Source organism: Panthera tigris, chromosome B1 (genome assembly GCF_018350195.1).
Source record: "Panthera tigris isolate Pti1 chromosome B1, P.tigris_Pti1_mat1.1, whole genome shotgun sequence".
Classification (NCBI taxonomy): Eukaryota; Metazoa; Chordata; class Mammalia; order Carnivora; family Felidae; genus Panthera; species Panthera tigris.
Genome location: NC_056663.1, coordinates 136,604,712 through 136,617,105, shown reverse-complemented (window position 1 = coordinate 136,617,105; position 12,394 = coordinate 136,604,712). Strand labels below are relative to the sequence as shown.

At 40.8% G+C, this 12,394-nt stretch overlaps 1 protein-coding gene and 1 long non-coding RNA gene across 6 annotated transcripts in view; one reads left to right on the top strand and one right to left on the bottom strand.

Moving 5' to 3' along the window:
- LIN54 (lin-54 DREAM MuvB core complex component) overlaps positions 1 to 7,636 on the bottom strand; it is a 68,800-nt gene extending 61,164 nt beyond the window's left edge. For 2 of the 5 annotated variants that reach the window (XM_007074742.3, XM_007074745.3), the window contains exon 1: positions 5,163 to 5,462. The gene's annotated coding sequence lies outside the window, so the exon portion shown is untranslated. Of the gene's footprint in view, positions 1 to 5,162; positions 5,463 to 7,489 lie in introns of those variants that run through there. The other 3 variants (XM_042984268.1, XM_042984266.1, XM_042984269.1) reach the window with 3 other exon arrangements.
- LOC122237998 lies at positions 6,899 to 12,163 on the top strand. Its single transcript, XR_006216908.1, has 4 exons — positions 6,899 to 7,163; positions 8,201 to 8,388; positions 11,999 to 12,058; positions 12,133 to 12,163. It is a non-coding gene; the product is annotated as an uncharacterized LOC122237998 (long non-coding RNA).
- The last annotated feature ends 231 nt before the right edge of the window (positions 12,164 to 12,394 follow it).

The window sequence follows — 12,394 nt, the reverse complement described above, 5'->3', positions numbered from 1 at the left end:
TGGCCTGTGCTAAAAGAAACTCTGAAAAGGAGCTGCGGGCATGGCAGGAAAGGGTTTGGCCATGTAGCTACATGAATCATCACTCTAATTTTATCCCTTAGGAATGGAAGATATGTACTAGCACATGCAACCTCATCACCACTGTGTTGAGGACCACTCCAAGAAAAGAGAGGGTTTTCACAAGCCAAGAGGACTGAGGAGCTTTACTTCACCTCATCTGTACAAAGGGTTACACGTCAAGGTAGAGTAGGAAAGAAGACAGAACATACAATGTATTCCTCATGCCTCCAATATTTTTTTTTGCTCATAAAACAAAGTTCTAAAAGCAAGGTACAATTCTGGAAGCCATACATTGAGTTTTTCCTTCTCACAGTTGAACATGGTTGAATGGTTTAAGTCTAATGAGAGTTAAAAATTCCTGATTTCAGAAAACCTAATGATTTCTAATATGTCCAATTATATTACATTTTAAGTTCTACCTAACAAGCACCCTCACTCTCATCTCCACTGTCCTAGGCACTCTGTCACGTTACCCTGGTATTTCGATCATAGCATTTACCACTAGAAAGTATCTGTTTATAGTCCGATTCTTCCTCCCCTACTTCTTTAGAATGCAAGCTCCATGAGGACTGGGACTTGTCTGTCTTCATCACTGGATCCCATATCTCCAATGCCTAGAACAGAGCTGCCACATAATAACTTCTCAATACAAACTTGAAGAATGAATCATTTAATCATGGAGAAGAGGTATCATCTAAAATTCTAGCATTATTTACATTGGGGTCTGAAAGATAACTTTGGTTTGTCTATTTGAGTAAGACAGGTTTATATAATGCTCTAAGACTTCACAACACTTAAAATAACAAGTTCACAAGGCACAAACTGAGAAATTCCTTTTCAAATAAGTTTTTAAATACTCAGAATTAACTTTTAACTAATACCCTCTGCAATTATATTCATCTTAAAATTGATAAGGTTCTCTTAATTTTTAACCATTTTAAAATTTTTATCAGTCATTTAATTAACAAATACTTATTGCTTCCCAACTTTGTAAGGGCATTATGGATAATTAACCAAAGATCTTGCCCTGACAAAGCTTAGAAATCAATAGTATGGCATGATCACATCGCTTCTCGGCCTTTTGGCTAAGATCAAGTGTAGAATGGCATGATCACAGTTGTACTCTAGGAGGATTAACTTCATCTCAGTATTTTAGTGGACTGGAGGCAGAGAGACCAGTTAGAAGGCTATTACAGTAATTAGTTCGAGACAGAGATTTATGGAGGGTTTGACTTAGGATAGTGAATGATTACAATAAATAAATATAAAATAAAAAATAACGTAAGACAGAAATGGCAAATGCTCTATGCTTTTACATCTTATAAGAGTTTCTCACGGAAGGGAACCTGGGTGGGTGGCTCAGTTGGTTGAGCATCTGACTCTTGATTTCAGCTCAGGTCATCATCCCAGGGTTTTGGAACTGAGCCCTGTGTCAAGCTCAGTGTTAAGCATGGAGCCTGCTTCGGATTCTCCCTCTCTCTCTCTCTCTCTCTCTTTCTGTCCCTCTCCCCCACTCATGCACTCTAATAAAAAGTTTCTCATGGAATATTATCAGTGCTGAAACACTGTTACTTTCTTAATTATAGGTGAAGGACAACCTGGGTGAACAAATGTTTTCATCCTTGCATATAACATTATGAAGTGGTGACCTATCGTCATATTACAGGTGAATAATTTGTCAGATTAGACAAAAATATCTGAGCAATAAGAGCTATACTTTTGTACCTAAATCTTACCACCAGCACTAACTGGTTAACTATAACATCTGGATTTTAGCCCGGATTTCTAAAATCAAACACTGACAGCTCAAAAAACTAAGTACATAACTACATTTCTCAAACTAAACTGGGAAGACTAGACTATTCCTGAGGAATATTTGAAAAGTCTATATTTTCATTTTGATAATATGTTTTAAATAGTGTACTCTGGATCATCTGAATAACCACCTCAGACTCACAATCAATGGTACTAGAATTAGGGTAGTCTAAAAAAAAAATGCACAGAAGGGTCTTACAAGGTAAATGATATATTTATGCTAAGTAAAAGCCAAACCATCTGTGATTTAAGGAGGAAAGCTTTACAGCATTCAAACAGAGAAAAGTGGTATATCACAGGATATACAGTATACAGAAAACTGCACACCTTGCCAAGGCGGGCAATAGTATATTCACTATGCAAAGAAAGAGTTTGTTTCAGCAAAACAACATCATCCAGGGGCGCCTGGGTGGCTCAGTCAGTTAAGCGACTGACTTTGGCTCAGGTCATGATCTCATGGCTTGTGAGTTCGAGCCCTGCGTCAGGCTCTGTGCTGACAGCTCAGAGCCTGGAGCCTGCTTCAGATTCTGTGTCTCCCCCTCTCTCTGCACCTCCCCTGCTCGTGCGTGCTCTGTCTCTCAAAAAATAAATGTTAAAAAAAAAAATCATCCATTACCCTAAATTTAATTTGTTTTACTGGCTTTGTAGTTTTGTTTCTATTTCATTTATAAATCTACTTGCATTTTACACTTACTAAAAGCAATAAACATAAAGAATTTATGCTTATATACATCTAAAAATTAAATATTTTAATAAAACTATTTAGGCCAATACTAAGGACCTATACACTTTCTTCCCTTTAAAGAAGAACTACGTATATGTATATTATTCATGCTTAAGACTAACATGGTGGATAAAACATGGGGATTCAAATCAGAAAGATTCATTTCCGAATGTTGGCTCTCCTAGTTGTTTAACATGTAACCCCAAGCAGTAATCTCTCTAAGCCTCCATTTACTTGCAGGGTTACTATGATTTAGATGGAGCAAGAGGAAAAGAATTTTCATTTGAGTTAATAGTGTACCACATTCGATATTCTACCAAACAGCAAGGCTTAAGATCTTATCATCTTTGATGTCTCTTCATACAACTATTAATCTGTAATTTACATGCATATTATACCTTTATTATATCTCCTTCCCACTGCAACCAAGAATTGCTAAATCTTTGAAGTTTGGAACCTACTATGGTATCTTTACCTCCATCTCCTTTAACCTCCAACACATTCTACAGAAAAGTTACAGAACGTATCTCTCTCGAGTGCATCTCTGGGGCTGTCACTCTCCTATTTAAAAATGTTCTGTAACTGTCAGCGTGCCTGGCAGGCTCATTTGGAGGAGCATATGACTGTTGATCTGAGGGTCATGAGTTCAAGCCCCATGTGGGGTATAGAGATTACTTAAATAAAACTTTAAAAAAATTAAATTTTCTGTAACTCTCAAGGTCTTCTGCATTAAAGCTCTACCTAATCCATCCTTCCAACTTTATCTCCCATGGATTCCTAAACTGAAAGTTTCCTGAGACGATGATACTGAGGTATCCTCTATTCCTAGCACAGTATATGACATATAAAAGATATCCAATAGTAACACTTGAAATAAGCAATGAAAATCTATAATGCTCCTCTTCCCAAAAAAAAAGACACTAGGCTATCTCCAGTAGCATAACTCTTCATCTCTTTCTAGCATACTTCTAACTAGTAATAGACAAATTGTTCTAACTGTAACAAGGTGAAAACTGGCCTTTAAAGACAATCACAAAGAATCAAAAAAGACAATGGTCCTCTGTGATTAAAAGAAAAGCCAATGAAAAAGCATTTTAATCTCCCTCTTTATTTTAATTACTTTTTAAATTCTGAGTTTTGCTACTAACTTAGCAGCTAACTGACATGTACCAAATAATTGCAACATAAAAGCTGTAAGAAAAAAACAGAACCAAATCCCAACTGGATAACACAAGAACATCAAATGATTAACAAAAAAATTCATTCACTAAAGCTTCTGAGTACCTCCACAGTTATTTCCTCTAAAATTTTTTTGGTCCCTTATTCTTCTAATGAGTGAAAGCCAAATAAATGGCTACGCTACATACACACATGCACACAAAATATTTCTCCTCTGAACGAAACACATGATGTATGATATTGTATGTCATTCTATGACATCATCTCTCTGTAGGACACTTGGATAAGGAAAATTACTGCTAATCATAAACATTACCAGTGGGTATTTCTTAAATACTCACTTCTCTGTTCAGGCTCATATATTCAACGTCACTGAACCCAACCTTCCACTACAAAAGCTGGGAAAACTAGAGGGCCCAAATTAATGTATAAAAATTTGATTCAAATGTAACTTTTCAGTAACACTACTGGTGTATGGAAGCAGAAACACTCCTGAGGGATCTGTAGCACAATCTAAAACATACCTGGATCTTTAGGTAACCAAACAAAATTAAACTTTGGCCATCATAAAGTCAATCACTCCAATGCTCCAGCTCTTTAAACAAAGAGCTAACAAGTCCAGTATTCAGAAAAAAGCAGAGGTCTCTATTCATCTCTACCAACTTAATGTCCAGCCATCACAACTTCCTTAACAACAAAGGTAAAACTTGTGAGTCAAAATAGAACTCCCACAGTTGTATTTCCCTTGGATTATAAAATCTACATATTGCAAAATATTCCATAACTTTAGTCTCCAAATTCATGAAATGGAGGGGGGGGGGGCAGGGAAAAACATGGATATAAAATATGACTGACAGTTTCTTAATTGTTATTTGCCAAACGGCAGGGGCAAAGGGGTCACTCTATGGATGACAGAGCCATAAAAGAAAAAGACAACATTTTTAATTGTAACAAAACTGGTCCATGTTTAAAAAATGTGAGCATCCACACCCCAACAAGTTACAGACTACGATCTAAGACACAGAGCTTAAATGCAGAATAAAATGCCTATGCTCTGCCTCCCTAAAGAAACATAGACCCCTATAAAACTGAACATCACCATACCAACACCCGCCACAGTGGATGTTTTAAATATTAAGTAAGGAAATCATGATAAGTGCTAGTGGTTCCTCTAGGCCTCAGCAGCAGCCTTAGGTATAAGAGCAAACTCGAGCCCTCTTAACACTCATAGAATAATGTTGATGTCATTACGAGGCTACTGATTCTTTGCACTCTGGACTAGTCATTCCTTGATCCACAACGCAATTCCTCCCTTACCCACCACCCCGCTAAATAATAGAGATCTCAGTGCAGAGAAGCCCTCGGATACCCCCTTCCCCTCTACCTCCAGCGGCTGCCGCTTTCTCCTCCCTCCGGCTCCGAGGTGGGGGCTCCAGAAGGTCCCGGGCAATTCCGAGCCCGGGCGGTGCTTGTTTTGCCTGTGCACGGTAGCTCCGGCCAGCCGCTTCCTTTCCCAGTCGGCCCGAACTCGAGCGCTACAGGGGACCCGGGGGCCAAGGAGGGAGCCCGGGTGGCGACGCCGCCGCCGCCGCCGCCTCTGGTATGTCAGGGGCCGGGATTGTATTTCGAAAGATCCGCCATTTTCACCTCGTCATCACCATCACAGCTCAGCAGCTTCCCCGACAGCCCGAGCCCGGGCCGCCGCCGCCGCCGCCGCCGCCAGTAACCTCCCCCTTCCTCCTCCTCCCCTCCTCAGCCCTCCCCTCCGGAGAGGCGCACACCCACATATCCGGGGAAACCTCCCGCCCGCCCCGCCAACCTTCAAATGCACAGGGAGATACAAGCGCACACACAGCCCACGCCGAGACCTTTCACCCCACAGCGAAAAATGGTGCTTCTGCGGGCCCGGCAGCTACGCGAAAGGAAGTCGCTCTACCTGCTGAGTCCCAAGTCCGGCATATTTTTGTTTTGAAGAGCAAAAGCCACACGGAAGGCGGCATAAGGACAATGAAGAATCCACAAACACTTTCATTTTCAGTAAAGCAACTTGAGACAGATGAAGCAATGCGTTTTATTCACTGTGCTCATTTCAGATACTAAAAACATGATTAAGACCTTTAATGTCATTCACCGACTGACTGACGTTTTCCTCCACTTCAGCACTACTTTGACAGAGCGATCCATTTCCATATGCATGTCTTATCTCCCCGTCACATCTGTAAATTACAGGCACTGATCCTCCTGCTGATAATGTGGTCAAGACGACTAATTTTAAAAATAAAGTTTCAACTATTTCTCTCTTCACTTAATTTCATCCGATCATTTCTGTCCGTGAACATTGACTTCCAATTTGTCACTGGTTTAAGGCGTCAAAGCCCAAGTAGGTTTAAAATATATCGATCCTAATCATGAATGAACAATTTCTAAAATACAAGAAATACACCTCTAAACAAAAATTATTTGCCAAATATTAAGATCTAAGTCACTAAATTTAAAAAAAATCTGCCGCAGATATATTTGTTCAATACAGAGAAAATAAACAGCTTACTTTAGAACAAGACCCCAGAGTTACCCATCTTTCCCACCAGCTACTCTTATGCGGATTAATAACTAAAAAAGAACGTAAGCAGTTTTTAATCATCCTAGAAATAACACAAAACCATAAGCTGCAAGGCTTGTGACAAGACCAGAATTAAAAAGCAAAAACAAAAAACTAAATTGGTTACCTTTTTTATTTTCAGAAAGATTTGCTAATCGCCCATTCAAAAGCTGAATTCTAAACCTACTACTGAACTACAGTATATGCTCTGAAAGATCTACCTGAAATGAGCAAACTGAATTTCAAGGTTGAGAACAGGGTCAGTCTACTGTCTTTTTTAAAAGTTAGTCTAAGTAAGGGGGAAGTTGAAAAAACCATTTCATTTCCTTATCTTTCTTGAATGACAACTCCAAATAAAAGCCAGTAGATTCAGGCTTTAGACTAGTGCTATCTACCACCCAGCCCAATTGCTCTTTACCTATGCAGCCTGCTAGACTAGGATGAGAGTCTCAAGTGTTCCCAGTTTCTTCGTCTTTAAACTTTATTCCCACCCCCACCCCCCGCAAGCCCCGTCCATCCGCACTGTGCTTGGTGTTTACCGTTGCTTGGCCAAGCTAAGTCCCGGCCCGCTCCCTTTCCCCGTGCACCTCGGGGACATTATGACATTTAGATGGTGGGCTTCGCGAGGAAAACGGACACACACGAATAAGAGATCATACAAAGGGGCGCAGGAAGAACGGGGCGGCGGGCAGCAAGGAAAGGAGAGGCTGGGACAAAATGACACAGCAGCAAAACCGGTTCCCAGAAACCCAGGGCTGACACAGTCTGCTACTCTGGCCACGCAAGGTGCGTGTCAACAGCCGCCGGAACTCTTCCTCCAGACTGCCGGGAAGGGCGGGCGGCCGCCCCTGCGCCGGCCTTGCCGGGTGACAGCCGCCCTCCGGGGTGCAGGCGGGAAGAGGCCGAGCCGGGAGGGGTCTCCCGCCCCTTGAGGCCCGGGGATGAAGCGCGGCAGCCCCGGGCGCCAGGTTCCCGCTCTCCGCCAAGACCCACCAGCCCAGGCTCCCAGAAGGGGCGGTCCGGCGCCCTCCGCCCGCTCCACCACCCGCAGTGGGGGCCGGCGCCCCCTTCCCGCCCGCCCAGATGTCCCCACCCCCAGAGCTGACACTTACCAAAGCCGGCGGCGCCGCCGCCTGCTCCTCGAGCCGCGCTCCCTAGGCTCCCAGCAGCCGCGGCGGCGGCGGCGCCTCCGAGACACAGACCCGGGTTTGTTCAAAATCACGCGCCCAGCGCCATTCCACCGCCGCATCCCATAATACGCCGGGCCCTCCCCGCCCGCGCGCCCCTCTCTGCCCGCCCCTCTACTCTACCGGCCCCGCCTCCCCGGCTGGCTTCCTTCGCCCCGCCCCTTCCGCGGCGCCTTGCCCCTCCCCTTGGCAACGCGGGCCTCGCGTCATTCCGCAAGGCGCGGGAGTACGCTCCAGCTCCACGTGACTCCTAGCGGGCGTTCCGTCAAAGCTTTCGCAGGGAAAGTTCCATCTGGCAGAGCTGGGAGGGGGAGAGCCGGGTTGCGCCTGCAGTTGAGAGACTGCCGCATCTTCTAGCTTTCCATGTTAGGAAGTCAGTGCTGTAGGTGTGATTTCCAGCAAACTGTCACTGTTTAATGTGCTTCGGTGATCAGTATTCATAAATGTCATCTCTCGTTTTTAGGCATTAATTTTGCAGGGATCGCTAAAAAGTCCCTGGGAGACCACTCAGAGTTAAACTTACTTTGAAAGGGATTTTTGCAATGTGTAGCTAAGACTAACACAATCAAAATTACTGCATTTAGTCACCTTTTACTTCTTTTATTTTTCCCATTGTCCTTTATTAAAAAATAAAAGGCAGCCAAATGTGGAGCCAGATAAACAGTTAATAACTGTTGTGCGAGACAAGAACTACACAGATGAAACAAACAATACAAAACAAGGTAATGTTAAATGGTGTAGTACAGTCCATAATTGCTAATGGAGCACGGAAGACATACACAAATCAACGTGAGAGACTATGACCAGGAAACAAAATGGACGAGGTGAGATTTATGTTGTTCCAATTGCTTTGGAATTAAGCAGTCCTGGTTTTAAATTCTGGCACCTCATACGTTAGTGTATAGCAATTTATCAAGTTCCGTTACCTATCTACAAAATAAAAATAACAAAGCTTCCCAGGATTTTGAGGGTTAAGAAAGAGAGAGGTGTCAAGCAGCTGCACAGTTCCCACCTCAAATGTTAGTTCAGTTCAGCAGAAATCAACACCACCCTTTATCTACCATGGCAAACTCAATGGCAAGGCAAGTGGCATGAAATTAGCAAAAGCTTGGAAGCCAGAATGTTTGTGGCCTGTGCAAGGAAAGGGAGAAAATTGAATGGTAAACAGTCTTTGTTGGGGATCAGTAGATGGTGAGTCCAGTTTATGAGGACCCTTGGGAGCTAGCCTGAGAAAACATTCTCAAACTTAAGTGACTGGTGGTACTACGTACGACAATTGTAGAAGGAAGAAGGAAGTTGAGACGGAGTACCCAAACCTGGCTGGATTCTAGGGAAATATGCCAAAAAAGAGAGAAAATTTCTCAGTTTATTTCACAAGGCTAGCATAACCCTAATATCAAAACCCAAAACAAACAGTACCCAAAGGGAGGAAGTTCTGTTCTCACCATGACTTTGTTGCAGACAGTTGAGTATTAAAGTATCAGAAACAGTGGTGTGATACTAAAAAGAATTCATAACATGGCAAAATATGGTTTATTCCAAGAATGGTGGTTTAACACTAGAAAATCTACTCAGACAATTTATTAAAGGAGAAAAGCCAAATGATATTCTTTAGGGATGCATTGTATAACATTCGACAGCCATTTCTGAATTTTAAAAATTCATAGTAAATTAGAAATAAAAGAACATTTCTTTAAGTGGATCGAGATAATCATCAGAAAATAGTAACATCATACCTTAGTGTGAAATGGGGGAAGCTTAGTGTGAAATGGGGGAAGTCAGGGACCAGACAAGGATGCAGGGCTATAGCAGCTATTATGTAATGTTTTCTAGGGTGTCCTAGCTAAATGCAACTAAACAAGAAAAAAGAAAATAGACGTTTGAATACTGGAAAGAAGAGACTAAGTGGTCCTTATTAAAAACAATCACAGGGGGGCCTGGGTGGTTCAGTTGGTCAAGCATCAGACTCTTGATTTCATCTCAGGTCATGTTCTCATGGTTCGTGAGACCCAGCCCCTCATCAGGCTCTGTGCTGACGGTGCGCAGCCTGCTTGGGACGCTCTCTTCCTCTCTCAGCCCCTCCCCCACTCTCTCTCCCTCTCTCTCAAAATAAATACATAAACATTTTTTTTAAAAATCACGAAGAGCTCAATGTTGGGGTTAATTGCTTAGCATCTGGAGCCAGACTGCCTGGGCCCAAATTCTGGCCCTGCTACTTAGTAGCTGCAAGATCTCCAGCAAGTTACTTTTCACGCATGTCTCAGTTTCCTTATCTGTAAATTGGAAATAATGTAGACATCCTATGGTTGTTGTAAAGAATACTGAGGAACTATGCATGAAACACTTCCAACAGTGCCTGGAATGTAGTAAATACTCAATGACTGAAAACTATTAATAATCAAAGCTACAGTACAACCTAATATATAATCTAATATTTTTACTTTTTCAGAGAAAGCATTTTAGCTCCTGAGAGTGATTGCTATTCAAACATTTCTATTTCAAAAAGGAATCTTTGCTTTATATTTGCATGATGGCTTTTACAGATGAACTAAAAACATTTATTCAGCAAATATTTATTGATCATCTACTGGATCCCAAGCACCGTGAAAGGCATGGGGAACAAAGTGGTAAATAAGATGGAGCTCTGTCCAATAGAACTTTCCTCAATGGTGGAACTGTTCTATATCCACACTATCTAATACAGTACTCACTAGCTACATGTGGCTATCAGACCACTGAAGTGTGGCTCTACTGTAGCTAATTATTTATTTAATTATACTTAATTTAAATTTAAATGGCTATGTGTGGCTGATGACTATATATTGGACAGCACAGTTCTAGAGGAAATGACAGACAATAAACAGGTAGAAAAATTAGAGATTTTTAAATGAATAAGGGAGGTTTTTTTTTTTTTCCCCTCAGATACCTTCTGAGGAAAATATCAATACAGGGAATGAAAAGAGTGATATAGGGGTGCCTGGCTGGCTCAATCAGTAGAGCATGTTACTCTTAATCTCAGAGTCATGAGTTCAAACCCCATGTTGGGCATGGAGCCCAGTAAAAATTAAAAAAAAATTTTTTTTAAATTAAAATAAAAGACAAGAAAGTGGTACCAAAGAAGTATGAGTTGGGTAGCATTATCAAGACAAAATGAATGTGTTACTGGGTACCTATCATGTTCCAGGTATACTAGGTACAAAGTATATATTAGTTAATAAAATTTTCTGAAAATAGATTAGTTTCCAAAAGATTCTTCAGAGGCTATTATGTACCAGGTATACTGCTAGGTACAAACTATACACTATTAATAAAATTTTCTTAAAATAGCTTAGTTTCCACAAGTTTACCCAGAGGTTCATGAGTCCATTTGTCATAAGTCCAGATGTCTCTATACAAGCAACCAATTTATACCTTTATATAAGTGTAATTATCACCTTGTTTCTTTTCATTATCATATAACTCTTTTAAAACAGATCCGTAATCCCTTATCAACAGTTTCAAAATCCAAAATTTTTTTAATTGTTTAAATTTATTTATTTTTGAGAGAGGGAGAGAGTCAGAGTGGGAGAGAGAGAGAGAGAGAGAGAGAGAGGATCCCAAGCACGCTCCACACTGTCAACATGGAGCCCAGTGCAGGGCTCAAACTCATGAACTGTGAGATTATGACCTGAACCGAAACCAAGAATCAGACACTTAACTGACTGAACTACCCAGGTGCCCCTCAACATCCAAAATTTTTGAAAACTATTTTATAAGCTTATGACAAACTCAGGAGAAAAACCTGCCCAATATGACATAAAGTATTAGTATTCTACACCATTTAGTGTAAGTATACATATATGCCAGTGCAGAAATATGAATGTGTTTGATTATGGGGTCTCATTATGGCCAAAGGGGTTGAAAGGAACTTTTCTGGAATGATGGGATGTTTTTGACCTTGGCTGTGGTGGTTGCATGAGGGTATACAACTGCCTAAACTCACTGAGTATTCTTAAAATGGATACAATTTATTATATGTCAATTATACCCCTTAAAGTTGGTTTTAAAAGAAAAAGTTTTTAAAATTATGTATACATGTTCTTAAGTCCAAAATGTCCTCAGTTCCAAAATACGTTGATACTCAGTGATTTCTAATAAGGGAATATAGATCAGTATCACTTTGAACACACCCTAAGTTTTTTCACATATGATGCATGAAGTGATTGATAATGTCAAACCACCTAAAAGTTAAAAATGAACCAATAAAATCATCTGTTGGTGGTAGGCAGTGTTCAATTACTTTTCCTCTGGCAACAAGATTTATTTGCCCCTATAATAGTTATTTTTTTATATAATTAAAAGGATAGAAGTAGAGGATTCTCTGTAATGCTCTGATCTTTAATATTGATAACAATGTCCCCCAAGTTATCTGTCGCTTCACTTTCTGATTTTCAGTTACCTGAAGTCAACTTGGGTCTAGAAATAGACATCTTCCTTCTGACATGTCATCAGAAGGTCAGTAGCAGCCTAACCCTAATGCTAAATCACAATGCCTACGTCACTCACCTCACTTTTATCTTATTGTGTAGGCATTTTATCATCTCACATCATCACAAGTAGGTGAGTACAGTACAATATTTTGAGACTACATTCATATACTTTTATATATGTATTACAGTATATTGCTATCATTTTTCTATTTTATTATTAGCTATTGTTAATCTCTTACTGTGACTATAAACTTTATCATAGGTATGTATGTACAAGAAAAAGCATAGTATATGTAGGGTATAGTACTATCTACAGTTTCAGGCATCTACTAGGAGGCTTAGAACATATCCCCCGCAGATA